The 15,047-nt window shown below is 43.9% G+C and overlaps 1 protein-coding gene across 2 annotated transcripts in view; it reads left to right on the forward strand.

Moving 5' to 3' along the window:
• Positions 1-11,853: 11,853 nt before the first annotated feature.
• The window catches only part of MYH9 (myosin heavy chain 9), a 75,237-nt gene continuing 72,043 nt past the window's right edge, over positions 11,854-15,047 (forward strand). Inside the window, exon 1 of one of the 2 annotated variants that reach the window (XM_035128408.3) lies at positions 11,854-11,991. The gene's annotated coding sequence lies outside the window, so the exon portion shown is untranslated. Of the gene's footprint in view, positions 11,992-12,572; positions 12,960-15,047 lie in introns of those variants that run through there. The other variant, XM_088676697.1, reaches the window with a different exon arrangement.

Raw genomic sequence — 15,047 nt, forward strand, 5'->3', positions numbered from 1 at the left:
TACCATTTGGTTCCAGAACTAACTGATGAGTTACCATAAAGATTAAGGTAACTTCCAGCCTATTTTCTATTTCGACATTGGTTTCCCAAAATAATTTTTGTATACCTTTTTGGATATTTTATATCTCGATTATTTGTATTACTTGAACTATTTGGAAGTCACACGGAGGGGTGTAGGGTGAAGGGTGAGAGGGAACTATTTATCTTGATTTGTTTGATAGTTTTTTTCTTTGTATTAAGTTGTATTATTATTTGTATATTTATTATCAAATGTTGTTTTGGAAGTATATTTATATTTATTTTTCTGTTGTATTATGAAAATTCAAAATAAAAATTCAATTTATAAATAAATAAATAAATAAATAAAATCAAGGTAAAGGGGCCCCTGACCGTAAAGTCCAGTCACGGACGACTCAGGTTGCGGCGCTCATCTCACTCTATAGGCCGAGGGAGACGGCATACATCCGCAGACAGCTTCCAGGTCATGTGGCCAGCATGACTAAGCCACTTTTGGTGAAACCTGAGCAGCGTACGGAAACGTCGTTTACCTCCCCGTCAGGGCAGTACTAATTTATCTACTTGCACTTTGACGTGCTTTCGAACTGCTAGGTTGGCAGGAGCAGGGACCAAGCAATGGGAGGTCACGGGGATTCAAACTGCCAGCCTTCTGATTGGCAAGCCCTAGGCTCTGTGGTTTAGACCACAATGCCACCCCCGTCCATACTATGAGGTAAAAGGGCAGCAAAAGAGCTAGTATGTTTGTGCAATAAGGTAAACTGATGTCACAAACAGAAGTGTACACCCTTTATTCTGGATTTATCAAGGAGGCCACAATCACAAACTGAAAACCATGAGGTTTAAAGAGCACCTCTACATTTGGCATCTTCTTTTTTAAGACAGGGGTAGCCACAGTGCATCACCAAAAAAGCGGAAATTCGTCACCAAAAAGGGAAGGCAATAGACAATTTGTATATAATTTACATATTCCAATTCATATGTAAAAGATGCAGAACCAGAAAATAATAATTTAAATAGAAACACACCATCGTACGGAAGACTATGTAGCTGATCTGCTCAGTCTTGTTATCCAAGTTCCCAATGTTGTCCAAGGGCAAATGCTAAGGCTCCTGCTCCCCAGTCTGAGGGCTCTTTATTTTAAAACAGGTCGGCAAAGTTTTTGTGGCTTGGGCCGGTTCACAGTCCCGCAGACGCCGCAGTGGGCCGGAGTGCGCGCATGCATGCATGCATGCATGTGCAAACGCTATTTCTGGTGCGGAGGAGGCGTGCGCAGCTTCCTATTGGCTGCAGGAGCTTCCTGTAGCCAATGGGAAGCCGGCCAGCATCGAGCCGGTTTAGAGCAGCGCATGGGAGCTGACCGAGCGGGTGGCGGGGGTCCATGGGCCGGTTAAACAACCCCCCATGGGCCGCTTATGGCCCATGGGGCTTAGGTTTCCGACCCCTGTTTTAAAACCAGATGGAGACTGGACAGCCTTTCAAACAGAGGACTTCTTCAAATAGAGGACCGTCCTCTGTAAAGTAGGATATAAGTCCCCTAGTTCTGACAAATAGCTCTAGGTTGGTAACCGAGTCATCTCTATCAGTGCTGCTCCTCCTGCTCAAGTAATAACTGAAACAGTCATCTGTTGCCTGGAGCTAGTCTTCTTCTGCTTCACATGGTATGACAACAGTTCCTCTCCCCACCCCACACCTTATGAAAATAGTCTCCATCAGGATTTCTGCACTCTTCACTTTGCTTGGGAGGAGGCTGGCATAGCAACACAACACAGTGTGCTTAGGCTGTAGAAGTTTTATCACCTGGTGAGTAATCAATTGCACCTTGCAGAAACCCTTTTATACCTCAGACTGTTTTGAGCGTGGGTAGGTGATCTTGGTAAATGCTAGCCTAGGTATTTCAGTGATTCAGAACAGAAGTGGGGGTGCTGCTCAGAGCAGAGAATTCATATTGGCAGATTTAGGATTTATTTTCAAATCATGAAGGTAACAAAATGATGGTTAAATTTTGGTGTCCTTACAGGTTTTGTGCTTTCAGGTAAGGCATTTGGTGCAGAGAGCAATGATGGTTTTATTTTGTCTCACCTAGAGGTACTGAAATGTCATTATTACTCACTGGTTAGTTTTGCTTCCTGCTTCAGTCTGGCGGAGCAATAAGAAAGGTTATTGCTCATTTCATTTTAATTGCTTTATTAATACCAGCAGTCTGTAACTTGGATATATTTTTGTATGAATTACAGTATATCTGGGTGTTTTTTGTTTAAATGATAGTATAAGAAGTTTGGGATTATCTTCTGAGGCGAGTCTGTTTATTTGCTTTATGTTTTTCAGTAAACTATGTGCATTTCAAACTACCCCAACATCTATTCATTGCTTTGATAATTACCCCTTGAAATTAAAAGAGCAAATAGGAAGAAGCTTAGAATTTCTGACTAGATAGAGTGAAATTGGGACATCTATTCAGTGTTTTTTTTCTGGGGGGACGCAGGGGTACACATACCCCTAAACATTTTGTGAATCTAAGTTTGCCCTCGTTGATGGGCAGTATTTCAATATGAGTAGGAAAATGAGTGTACTGTACCCCTATTACCCCTAAACATTTTTTAAAGAAAAAAAAGCACTGCATCTATTTAAATTAACAATGGACTTTTGACAGACTTTAATTATTGCATTTATAACCCACCTTTTTCAACAACCCTGCGAAATAGGTTAGGCTGAGAGGCAGTGACTGTTGTGAGGTCATCCAGTGAGGATTTGAACAGCAGCCTCCCAGTGCCTAGTCCAATGCTCTAACCACTACACCTTCATTGAGTGGTACTATGAACAAAGCTTGCAAGGGACATTGCACAAAAGAAGCTTACAGTATTGGGAACCAAGAGCAAGGCCATAGCTGCACTACAGACTAAAACGAGTACACTATTCATTCCCTCCTGGGAGCTGTAGTTCGGGGTGGGAATGTAGGGATATGTAACTGAGAATGTTCAGCACTCTTGCCAAACTACAATTCCCAGAATTATAAGGGAGAATCCATGACATTTAAAGTGGGGCAAAATCCACATACAGCTGTAGTATTAATATGCTCTTAAATGTGTATTTGCATTATATTTAGCAGATGTGGTTGGAGTACATATCCAAAATATCCTCAGGCACGCAAAGAGTCTTGCAATTGAGGGCTTTGTATTCAGCAATTCAGAGTTCTCAGAGCCAGCCATATTATTCTCACCCTCCAGACCCCTCGAAGTGTGGAACGGAGACAGGAGCAGTTGAGACAGGCTCAGTAAATCAGAGTCCTACCACCCTCCCAGAAGCATTACTAACCTGGCAGAAACATTATACGTAGATTGAGCAGTCAGTTGCAAAATGGCTGTCTGTCAGGAAGTCAAAGTAGAGAGCTTGGGTTCTTGCACAGAAAGCTCTGCAAAATTTGAGAGTGAGTGGCCATGCCACAGATAGAATGAGGACTCACAAGTTTTTAATGTTTGATGTTTTATTATGTTTTTATATATGCTGTAAGCCGTCCAGAGTGGCTGGGGAAACCCAGCCAGGTGGGCAGGGTATAAATAATAAAATCGTGAACATCACCATCATTACTGTGGGTTTATTTTTAAAACTTTTTATTGCACTGTCAGTAACAATTACATTTCCTAAGAATAAAATTGATTCCAAAATACAAAACCCTTCTGTATTAATCATGAACTTATTAATCATACATTGAAGGCTAAATATCAGAAGGCACGGTAATTAGGTGGACCATCGAAAAGCCTATTTTACAGGAAGTCGTATAACATGAAAATCAATGTCAGGATGAGAAACAGAAAGATACCACTTAATGTGAAAAGGATTAGCCATACGTTTACAAAGCTGAATTTTATGTTGGTATTTCCATGTTTTTTCAGCCCCATACTCTCAGGTATCAAACAGCTGCAAGTTGGAAGCTTATCTGTTTTCCAGTGTTGCACCAGTATTGTGCATACTCCCCTGACCATAGGAGTAATTAGGCCTTGATGTAGTAAATGCTAAAGAAAATTGTGCAAGATCATCAGAAGTGCTGCCACGGGAAAAGCTGACACTTGCTGAAAAAGGCTTTGATTCAAGGAATGAAATTCTTAGACATTTGTTCCTGTAGATGCTTATGAACTTTGCACTAAACAGGTACCCCCCCCCCGGTTCTGTATCTAAAGTCAGGAAGAATAAATCTTTGACGTCATCTTTATTTCTTCTTGGTTTGGAATCATAGGCTTTGATGGCTCATGCTTCAAAGCCTCTGTAAGGTTCTGGATGCTTCTATCAGGCTTTGGCAAATTCCATAATCCTGGCATCTCTGGGACATGCTGGAACATTTCCAAATACATATTTCTTTTGTCTTTAGCCAGAGGAGAATGGAACGAAAGCCACAATCTGAATTTAAGCAAATATTTGGCTATAATTATTATGTCAGGCTAGGCCCAAGGTAAACATCACACAATGGAAATGGAGGGGAAACAAAGGTCCAAATGGTTGATGTCAACCCAGGAGAAGGGAGTGGTTGTGCTAAACAACTGCCTCCCTTCCCCACTCTTCTCTTTCACTGGAAACCTCACTCCTTCTTTGAGCACTGTGACGCAGAAGAAGGGAAGAAGGGAAACAACTGAGCAGAGTTTACTTGCAGCTCTTACTTGGCTAGATTTGGGCAACCTGTTTCTCAGTCATGAACTCTGATTAGCGGACGGACATTAAAACATGATTTGGATCTGTTAACTGGATGCCTGAACATTATGTGGTCCAATGCTGTGTGGCCTTGGATGAGTAATCTTCTCTCAGCTCCAGCTTCTCGCTAGGTAAAGCGAGAACAATAGTGACCTACTTTGAAGGGTTGCTACTAGGGCAAAAGTAAAGGTCATAAAACAATTTGCATCTGTGCATCTCAAGCCAGCACACGTCCCTTCAGAAGTAAATCTTACTGAGTTCAGTGTTGTGCACTGTAGGCACTTCTGTGAAATTACTGGTTTCAGAGCAAATAGCCCAAGAGCTGCATTTCCTCATGGGCAACCTTCTGGAGGCCACATGCAAGAAAGAGTTTATTTGGTGGCAGCTCCAAATAATATTTAAAAAACATAATGAATGTCTGATGAATCAGGCCAATGGCCTACCTAGTCTAGCATCCTGTTATCAGTGGTCAACCAGAGAAAGCCACAAAGCTTGTGCTCAGGTTCAGCTTTGTGGGCTCCATGAGAAGCCCACAAAGCAGAGCCTGAGCACAAGAGCACTCTCTCCTTCTTCGCTTCCCAGCAACTGGAATTCAGAAGTATACCGCCTCCAACTATGGAAGATGACAATTGAGGAGTGGCTGTGGAACACTCCCCATCGAGATGTGCCTAGCAACATCTTTGTTTTCTTTTAGGAAACAGATGAAGACTCGCCTCTTCCAACAGGATTTGGGATGAGGGGAACTGTAACTGGAGTGATTTATGAATAGTTTGACACTGCTGCTTTAATTGCAAATTGTATTGAGACTGCCGTTTTTAAGTTCTTGTGTTATGATGTTTTATTATGTTGCAAGCCATCCTGTGGCCTTTTGGTGAAAGGTTGGTATATACGTTTCTTAAGAAACAAAAGGATTTCCTGCTCCCCGCCTCCAATGTCAGCTTACACAACCCAGTCTACGGTGTGTTATAAACACCTTGGATCTGCTTCCCCACCCAAAACAGACACAAATGGCCGTCATCCATCAGCTGACCTGACTTTGGTTCTAGTTACATTTATGGTAGATTCAGTAATTTGCTCTTAAGGTAAGGACACGTGCCGTGAGCACAGCTGTTTATATATGGACAGCTGGTTTCTACCTGTCAAAAACGGAGTAGCAAAGGCTACTATTTCTACTAATTAATTAGTAGCGATTCCTCTGGTAAACAGCATGGTGAGCTATCTCAGTTCTTGCTAGCTTTGACAGTAATGTTGAAACCAGCTCAAATAATGTCAGCGCAACAGGGCAAGGCTCAGAGGAAAAGGAAGTGGGAGTATAAGCTGAGGTAAACCACAAGCATTCAGCAACCCCCCCCCCCAACTGAGCCTGAGCTAGTTACTATGGTAATCCTCATGTTCAGAATCTATTGAGTAGCTCATCAGATGGCAAAAGTGCTTTGAATTGTTATCTGTCAATGTGTTAAATGCGGGATGTGATGGTCTTGGAACCTGTGCCTGTCATTTAGCAACCATACCCAACAACCCAGTGGGTGCAGTAATAGCTATAGAGACCTTTCTGCCACCAACTGCAGTTGCCCCAGAAATGTTTAAGGCTTAGGTGGGATCCATTTCATTACTAGAATTTCCCCTACAACATTAATTTCATTCTATTGTTTATTTGTCTACTTATATTTTATCCCACATTTCAGGCAAAATGTTACCTTCCGAATCAGCTTTAAAAAAAAAAGAGAGGCAGGCCCTGTCATCAGGCTTACAAACTAAGTCAAGGGAAGTGAAGTGGAAGGGGGGGAGAGGTAGAGGAGGGAGTTCATATTTCAAGGTCAGAATAAAGTGGTCAGAATAAGTAGGCATTTATATCCAGTTGTTGCCAGGCTGTCCTTCCCTTGCTCCACTGGTGTCCTTGCTTGCATAGTGGCTGGCAGCTCTTTTCTCCTTTGGCTGATGGATGGGGGCTAGAGCACCCTTTCCTATTGCCTCTGCAGTCTTGGAACAAATGGAAGTCAGAAAAGAGTGCCATATTTATTTATTTATTTATTTATTTATTTATTTATTTATTTATTTATTTCAAGTATTTATATGCTGCTATTTAAGTACCTCACCCTCCCCAATGGAACCCAAACACTCATGAGACTGCTAGCTTTCCTTCTTCTCGATCAATAGTTGGGATTTGGCAGAGCCTCCTTCGTATCCACAGATTGTGAGACAGTGACTTCCATTATATTGCAGGCTTGTAGATCACCCCCTGATCTCTCAGTGAGTGCCAGCAGTTGAATCAGGCTGACCTGCTATGGCTCTCTCAAGTCAATGCCAGATCTACTGGAACCTTCAATTTCTGCAGCTACCAGGGTCTCATGCTCATTCTGATTCCTCCTTGCATCACAACTTCTGCCCCTCCTTCTATCCCCTGATTTTCCCCAGCAGCAGAACTGTATGCCCAGCCAGGGCTGCAGAGAGGGGGAGAGGCAAGGGCCGGGGGTGGGGGGAGAGGAGACACTCCCCTGAGGCCCAACAAAGCTAAGAGTCCCACATGTTTTGGTGCATATTGGCTAAGGTTAGTGGACAAAGAAGACTGTACTTGTCTAATGCCCCCCTTTGACCTCCAGGACAGTAGCTAACAGAGTCAAACAGAAAACCCATTCCCGGAATTCCCTGTGTGTAAGCTGCTGTGCTTCCTTGCTTGAGGACTGCAAAGTGGAGCCAGGAACAATTCAGAGGAAGAGGAGGACTATGTCCCAGTACCAGGGGCGGACTTTAGTAATATGGTGCCCAGAGGAAGGACAAAATTTGATACTCCCCCAACATATTTATTATTTTCACAATGATTCCTTATTTAATTTTTATTATTTTGAGTGCCTTCAGCTTAGTGCCCTGTGCCGAGGAATCACCCATACCGCCCTAAATCAGGCGCTGCCAGTACCCACTGCAAGCTTTGCCTAGCTAGTGAATCATCATTGAGGGGTATTCATGAACTTAAATATTGCTGATATTCCATGTGCTTAGATAAGCTATGCTATCTACTGCCAGCATTTGGAGCAGGTGCAGAAGGACAATACAGGAATAGCTGCACCACAGCAGAGCCTCATTCATCCTCATGTTCCCAAAACTATGATTTGTCCTTAGCCCTAGATTACCTCTCTGCAGCCTTGTATAGGGCAGTAGTCACTGCTGCAGCAGGCAGACTGCCTCCTACAAAGTGCTGCTCCAGATAGCCACCTAAGACCAACTCTGTAAAAAAAGCATATATGCCAGGAGTGTGACAAGTAGATGGGTTAAAGGCAACCCCTCTTTGAACTGAAGTACTTTGTTGTGCAATGTTTGCTCCTGAGGAGTTTTCAGGCCACGTGACTGGAACAAAGTGAGTGTGAAAGGTCATTGTAAGTATAAACTGTAAGGTGAGTAGATGTCTCATTGGAGTACCATGTTGGATGGGAAGCAGTAAACACAGGAGTGCATTATTTGTAGTGTTATCATCCCAGAAGCCCCCTCAAAGCCTTCTGTCGATATAGCTGTTTTCACGTGGACTGTCAACCACTGCTTTTTGCTTCAGATTCACAGACTTGCTTATATGAAGGGACAGGACACGGAATCTGAACTTTTAGCAATGCCCTACATTTCAAATCCATCTACTTAGTCAATCCATTTCAGTAGAGAACTCTTTACCAATACAATGTTGTAACTTTTGCAAGCTGTTCTGCTCCTGTGGTTTTTCGTCATTTTTTTTTTAAAAAATAAAGTCACTGTGGTTAATATTTAGCAACATGCTCCTTCCTCACTCTTTTCATTGTCTTTGCTCATTGGTCACTCCTCTCCTTTCTCTTAATTACTTTTAGTAAAATAAAGCATATTTTTGATAGCCCACACCTTGGAAAAGGAAAAAAATACAGCTCAATGTGTCCAAGTCAAAGAAGGAGAAGACACAAAATTCTTCCATCTTATTACAGGACTGTATTTGGGTGTTAATTTATTTCCTTGGGCCTTAACTTTTCAAAAATAATTAATAAATACTTACATTGATAACTCCATTATCTATTTTTGTTCCTTTCCCAGTTGCAAACTTTAAATTAATTTTACCATTCTGCCTATTGCTGTCAGGTTCAAACCTTCTCCTTGCCTTCTTTTTTAAATAAAGACTTCTGCCACACCTGTAACCCTCATAACCCAATTGGGCTTCTGATGTCATAGACTGTGACTATGTTAAAGGTAAAGGGACCCCTGACCATTAGGTCCAGTCGCGGACGACTCTGGGGTTGCGGCGCTCATCTCGCTCTATAGGCTGAGGGAGCTGGCAGACAGCTTCTGGGTCATGTGGTCACCATGACTAAGCTGCTTCTGGTGAAACCAGAGCAGCGCACGGAAACACCGTTTACCTTCCTGCCGGAGCGGTACTAATTTATCTATTTGCACTTGATGTGCTTTCGAACTGCTAGGTGGGCAGGACCTGGGACCGAACAACGGGAGCTCACCCCATCACGGGGATTTGAATTGCCGATCTTCTGATAGGCAAGCCCTAGGCTCTGTGGTTTAGACCACAATGCCACCCGTGTCTATACTATGAGGTAAAAGGGCAGGAAAAGAGTTAGTATAAAAGGGCACCCGTGTCTATACTATGAGGTAAAAGGGCAGGAAAAGAGTTAGTATAAAAGGGCAGCGGGATTTGGGGTCCTTCACTGACAAGGTTTACTACACTCCTTCATTTTAGGCCCCTATTTATTTTTCTCTGTCAAGCTCCTTCATTTATTTATTGATATATTCATTAATTGCATTTAGGGCCTGCCTTTTACTCCAAAGAAGTAAAGGCAGTGTACATGGTTTTCCCAAGTTCCTTTTATCCTCACAACAACCCTGTGAGGTAGGTTAGGCTGAGAGCCAGTAACTGACCCTGAGTTTTAACAAAATTTAAAAACACATTGCTCTGCATGCTCACCCCCCAAAGAGAATTCTGGGAGCTGGAGTTTCCCCCTTAGAGCTAGTTTCAACAAATTACAGATCCCATGAGTTTTTGTGTGCATGCATGCTTGAATGTCTGGCGTATATGTGGTCAAAATCACTCAGTGAGCTTCATGGCCACGTGGGAATTTGAACCCTTATCTCCCACAATCTTTGTCCAACACACTAACCACTGCACCACACTGGCTCTCCAAGTGATTGAGCTCTATTTCCAGCCCTGCAATTTCTACTCCTTACACTCTTCTCACTAATTCTTAACCATAGTATTTTATCTTTTAATCCTTGACACAATGATGTTCAGTGGCACACATCTTTCAACAACTTTAGTAGCATCACCTTCTCCACCCTTAATCCCTTTCTTAACCAAATCAACTTTCTTTCAAGAGCCTTCAGGTTAATGTCTCTAGGATACTCTGTTTCTCCAAGTACACTTTCAGCTATTCTGATTCTTGAAGTTTCTTATTGGTCAAAAAGACCAATAAGGATCCTTGACCTAATTAATGTCTGTTCTCATATTTATACCTACAAATATACATTCTCTAGTGTACAAAAAGCCTTGGGAATGGCCCAGCTAAAGCTAGGATTTTAAATTCACATTGATTTCAGTGTCAGAAGTAAGCCCATACTGATATCTTCCCCACTGTAATCAATAGTACCTGAAAATGTTTAAGTCAGCCTTGTAAACAAGCCCTCAAAATTACAGTTAGGAATGACAGGTATAAATGAGACCTTTATGTTTAGAGGTAGAATACCTCTGGTTTCCACATACTGATAACAATAATGGGTTGGCTATCTTCATCATGTCCTGTTGTGAACGTTCCAGGAGAATCTGCTTGGCCATCGCTGAAAACACAATGCTGGACTAACAAGGCAAGCCTGTGCATGTTTACTCAGAAGAAAGTCCCACTATGTTCAATGAGGCTTTTACTTAGGTGTGCACAGAACTGCTGCAGCTTAAATAGATCTTGATCTAATATAACAAAGTAATTCTTACCTTTTTTTAAGCTTGATGATGGTGAAAGTGGCATGCATGTATATAGAACTTCACAAAGAACAGGTTTCACAAGTCCCTACTGCAAAAAGCTTGCAATCTAAAACATGGCAGAGGGAACGGGAAATGGAGGTAGGGGTAAATGGGAGAATGTGCAATTATTTCAACTCCATGCACTTTGGTTGTTCCAAAAGTCTTCTACAAAAAAAAATGATTTTTGAGAAGGGACGTTAAGGAAGGAAGGAGGTTGCAAAGGCCTTCTGGACGCAGTTCCAGGCATAATGGGCAGGAAGACAGGAAGAGCAGAGTTGTTTCAGGATGCAGGAGACCTTTTGACAGCTAAGCGGTGGTCGCAGGAAAGGATGCGTTGGAAAATAGTGGAGAGAGAAGTGGGAGGGCAAGGCTGCAGAAGAGCTCTGAAGGTGGTAAGTTTGTGCAGGATGAGGATCCAGTGGTGGAGAGGAAGCCAGTTTGCCCATTTGAGGGCACTTCCCCAGTCTTTTATCAGTACACTGCAAGAATCTTTGTTACACGTGACGTGTTAAACTTCAATTAATAAGCGTCGAACTATTTTTATTTTGAAAAAGATCGCTATTGCTAAATGGAAGTAGAAGACCTGAGTACATGCTTTTAAATGTTTAAGGGCCAGTCTTGGAGAGAGCCCTACTAAATACAGTAGGGTTTACTTCTGCTTGAGCATGCACAGGAGAACTGGCGAGTGCCCACTGTTTTGTTCCTAATCAGGGTAGGTTAATGGGGCTGAAAATGGATGGCAGGGATTTCTCCCTCGCCGCCACTCCACTCCTTGCTGCCACGCCTCAGAACAGCCAGGGAAACGTTCAAGATAGGCCCACAAAGGGCCCTACCCTTTCTCGGTGCGCCTATTGGCTGTCCGACGTGTCAGTCTACGCTCCACTCTGAAGGAGGGCGCATTGGCTGAGCCCATTTCTGCTAGGAGGATGAGAAGGCGGGCTAATATGAGAGCGGGGGTTGAGGCGTCAGTTGAGGAGATTAAAAAAAAAAGAAAGCGCCCTACGCCTTCTTTAGCAGCACCGCCCTCCTCTTGCGTCGCCATTGGCGGGAGCTGGAGCTCAGTCAGAGCAAACTGCCCTTTTTATTGGCCCGCAGTACAGCAGGTGGGTGTTGCTGTCCTTAGCCGCGGCCGCTCCCTCCCGGCTTGAAACCTCGCTGTTGCCGGTGAGTGTGAGGCGTTGAAGCTGGAACAGCGCGGCGGGTGGGGCGCTGCGACTCTCTCTGAAGGTGCCGGGTACCGAGTCTAGTCTTCCCACAGCGAGGAGCAGGAGCCGCGGCGGTTCGCCCACCCCACCCCCCAACCTCCCGGGCTTTGGCCAGACTCAGGTGAAATCCTGCTTCAGGGACGGCGCGGGACGGGAAACACGCGAGAGATGGCGCTTGGCTTTCAGTTTGGCGCCGGCGGGTTGAGGTTCATTGCGAGGCGGGCGGGTGTGGCTTAACTTCTAGAATGCCTTTCTTCTGCCAGGCGGGCTGCAAGCCCAGGAAGTGCCACCCACTGTTGGGGCATCGGCTTTGGAGGGGTGGAAGCGGGGTGGGGGAAGGTGCAGCATTCATCTCTTGGCTTCCTTTCCGCCTGCGGTGGAGGAACGCTGTGCAATTGCCACGCACAGGATCCTTCCCTTGCCGCACCGGCTACCTGTGCTACCCCTCCCCCCATTCCTCTTTCCCCTCCCCCCCACCGCCCCTAAGCCCAACGACCCTGCAGGGGAAATGGCTTTAAGACTCCTGCCTCTTGCCTCTCTGAGAAAGCAGCTGATCGCGTCTTCTCTCATCCACTGCTGCCTGTTACTATATCCTGCTCTTGTTGCAAGAGATTAAACCTGCTCGTTCTCTCTCCTCGGTTTGTAGCTGGGGTTGCACCCTTTAATCATCTAAGGATTTCCTGCCCCTCCCCCCTTTTATATATATAAAAAAACAAAGCTGGGAAGTAACGGGCAGTAGACCGCTTGGCAGCTGTCAGGGCTCCCGCCTGAGTCACGGGCTGACAACCTTGTTGCAGACATTGCAATGGGCTTGGCTTCCGCCCGCGGAGCTTGACTTCCTCATTCAGTTGGCGCTGCCTTAGTCAAGCCAGGAAAGGGGGAGGAGGGAGCGACGGGGCAAGACGAAGCTTGCAAGAGAGAGTCTCTGGTAGATTTTGCAGCTGCCCCCGTTCTCAAATGGGACCAACTTCTCCTCTGTGTTCCGCCAACTTCCTTTGAATAAAAGGCGGTGAAATGCCCTGATTAAGCAACAACGGGCGTTTATTTCCCTTTGGCAGGGTGGTACAAACAAGAGTCCAGCAGTCCAGGGTCTGTATCTGGAAGGAGCAACTTGTGAAAAGGAAAAATAAATGAGACAAGATTGCTCATGTGTTTATTAGTTGAATGTGGAAAGTGGGAAACAGAGGCATGCTACTTCTAGAATATTCTCCTGTGACCATTGTTGCTATTGGGGAAATACTCCAGTTGGCTCTAAGCATTGCGATAACTGTGAAGCAAGGATTTTTAAAAGTGGGCTCTTTTTTGCTCTTGTGCCTTGATGATTGTTGCTATCTTTCAGACCTCTATTTGTGGTAGAGAGTATTGGGGATCTGTATTGCCTGCCTGTTTTGGACATCCCTTTTTGTAGAGCACAACTACTGTACTTGCTAGTTTCAGTACTTAATTGATATAAGGAGAGTGCTAATGCCCATAGAGACACACACACACACACACACACACCCCGCAGTGTCTGCTTTTTCATTTTGCTCTTTGTCTTGCCTTTACTTCCTTTCTGTGTATAATCTGTGACTCTAAGTTACTTCCAACCAATGTATACCTGGAGAGTGGAGTCTGTTTTGAAAAAGAAGCCCCTATTTGTAGAAGAGGCCTATTTGTAGACAGCAGCAGCATCCTTCTAGACTAGATATAAGTAACATGCAGGTGTGACTTGCAGGCATGCCTGAGAAATAAGGACTCCCCCAAAGATTCAGGATTTTACCGATCTGTCAGACTTGTGTGCTGCTGGCAAGCAAGATGTGACTTGCATTTTCAAAAAGTAGCATCTGAACTGGAAACAAAAGTTTTGTTTGTTTCGCAGTATAATTACCTTGCAAATAGCCGCAACAAAACTTGGCTGTTAATGCTAACATGTGCATCTGAGACTAATGATTCTACCGTGATGAAACTCTAGTGTGAACTGCATAGGTAAAAAAAAAAAACCCAATGCTGTGGCTAAATAGGATGAGGATCTACTCTCCTTTCTGCAGAAGAGAATGTATGAACCTTGGTCCTCAGATTAACACACTTCTACAACTTCTTAAAAATTTTGTTTCTTCCCTTAAGCATAGGTGTGACACAACAGAATCCAAAGTAATGACTGCGTAATCAGTTACTGCTTGTATAAAGATACATTATTAGTCACCAGGTGAAAAAATGCTATAGTTTCTTATCTTTGCCACTCCAGTGAAAGCTGCAAACCTTTGCACTGGCTAATACTCTCTGACTCATGGACTTGCTGTCGGGAGCTATGATGTTATACTTGTGTATTCAACTGAAATGAAGTAATTGAGATAAGTTCTAGTCACTTATCTATGTGAATGTCTTGGAGGGCCAATACAATTAGCCTGCCATTTTGAGCCCAAAAGTATCATGTTAGTGGTTGATGTGAGCTGGCTTGTTTCTGTCAGTCTTTGAGGGAAAATTAGGCATATTAATGTACCGCAGCTTTTGGAAATAATTGCTCAGGAGAAAGCTTGTGTTGATGTAGAACTAGGAGGGTGTGTGGCTCAAGTGGTAGAGCATCTGCCTTGCTTGCAGAAAAAGGTTGTGATTCAAATTCCAGAAATTCCATATAGGGCTGGAAATGTTCCCAGTCTGAAAGAGTCTCTGCCAGTCCGTGTGGGCAGTACTGAGCTAGATGGACCAATGTTCTTGACTATGTATAAGGTAGCTGCCTATGTTCCCATGTTACCCTGAGTCCTCCTTGTGGTTCTTGACTGGTTGCAGTAATAGTTACAAGTGCAACCTCCTTGCTACTGCCTTGTCTAATGCAAAACAGTGTTATAGACACACCCAGTTATTATATCCCCCACAATATTTCTTTCCATTGATACGGGGCAATGAGAAATATGTTTGTAGTCCTCTGCACGCCAGTGCTATGATGGGTGTGTGGAAGCTGTGGCCCTCTAGACATTGCTGGATTCCCAACCATAGCTGTCAACTTTCAGATTTGAAAATAAGGGATCAGCAGCAGCCTCACCTGTCCTGGGGACAGTCTACGGTATATCTAACAATCCAGGATAGCAGTGGGAAATGGCGCTGGAATAAGGGAATTTCCATCAAAAAAAGGGAAGGCTGACAGCTGTGGCTTGGAATAAGGGAGTTTCCCACAAAAAAGGCAGGATGGACAGCTATGTC

Source organism: Zootoca vivipara, chromosome 9, assembly GCF_965207765.1.
Source record: "Zootoca vivipara chromosome 9, rZooViv2.hap1.1, whole genome shotgun sequence".
NCBI classification, from domain to species: domain Eukaryota; kingdom Metazoa; phylum Chordata; class Lepidosauria; order Squamata; family Lacertidae; genus Zootoca; species Zootoca vivipara.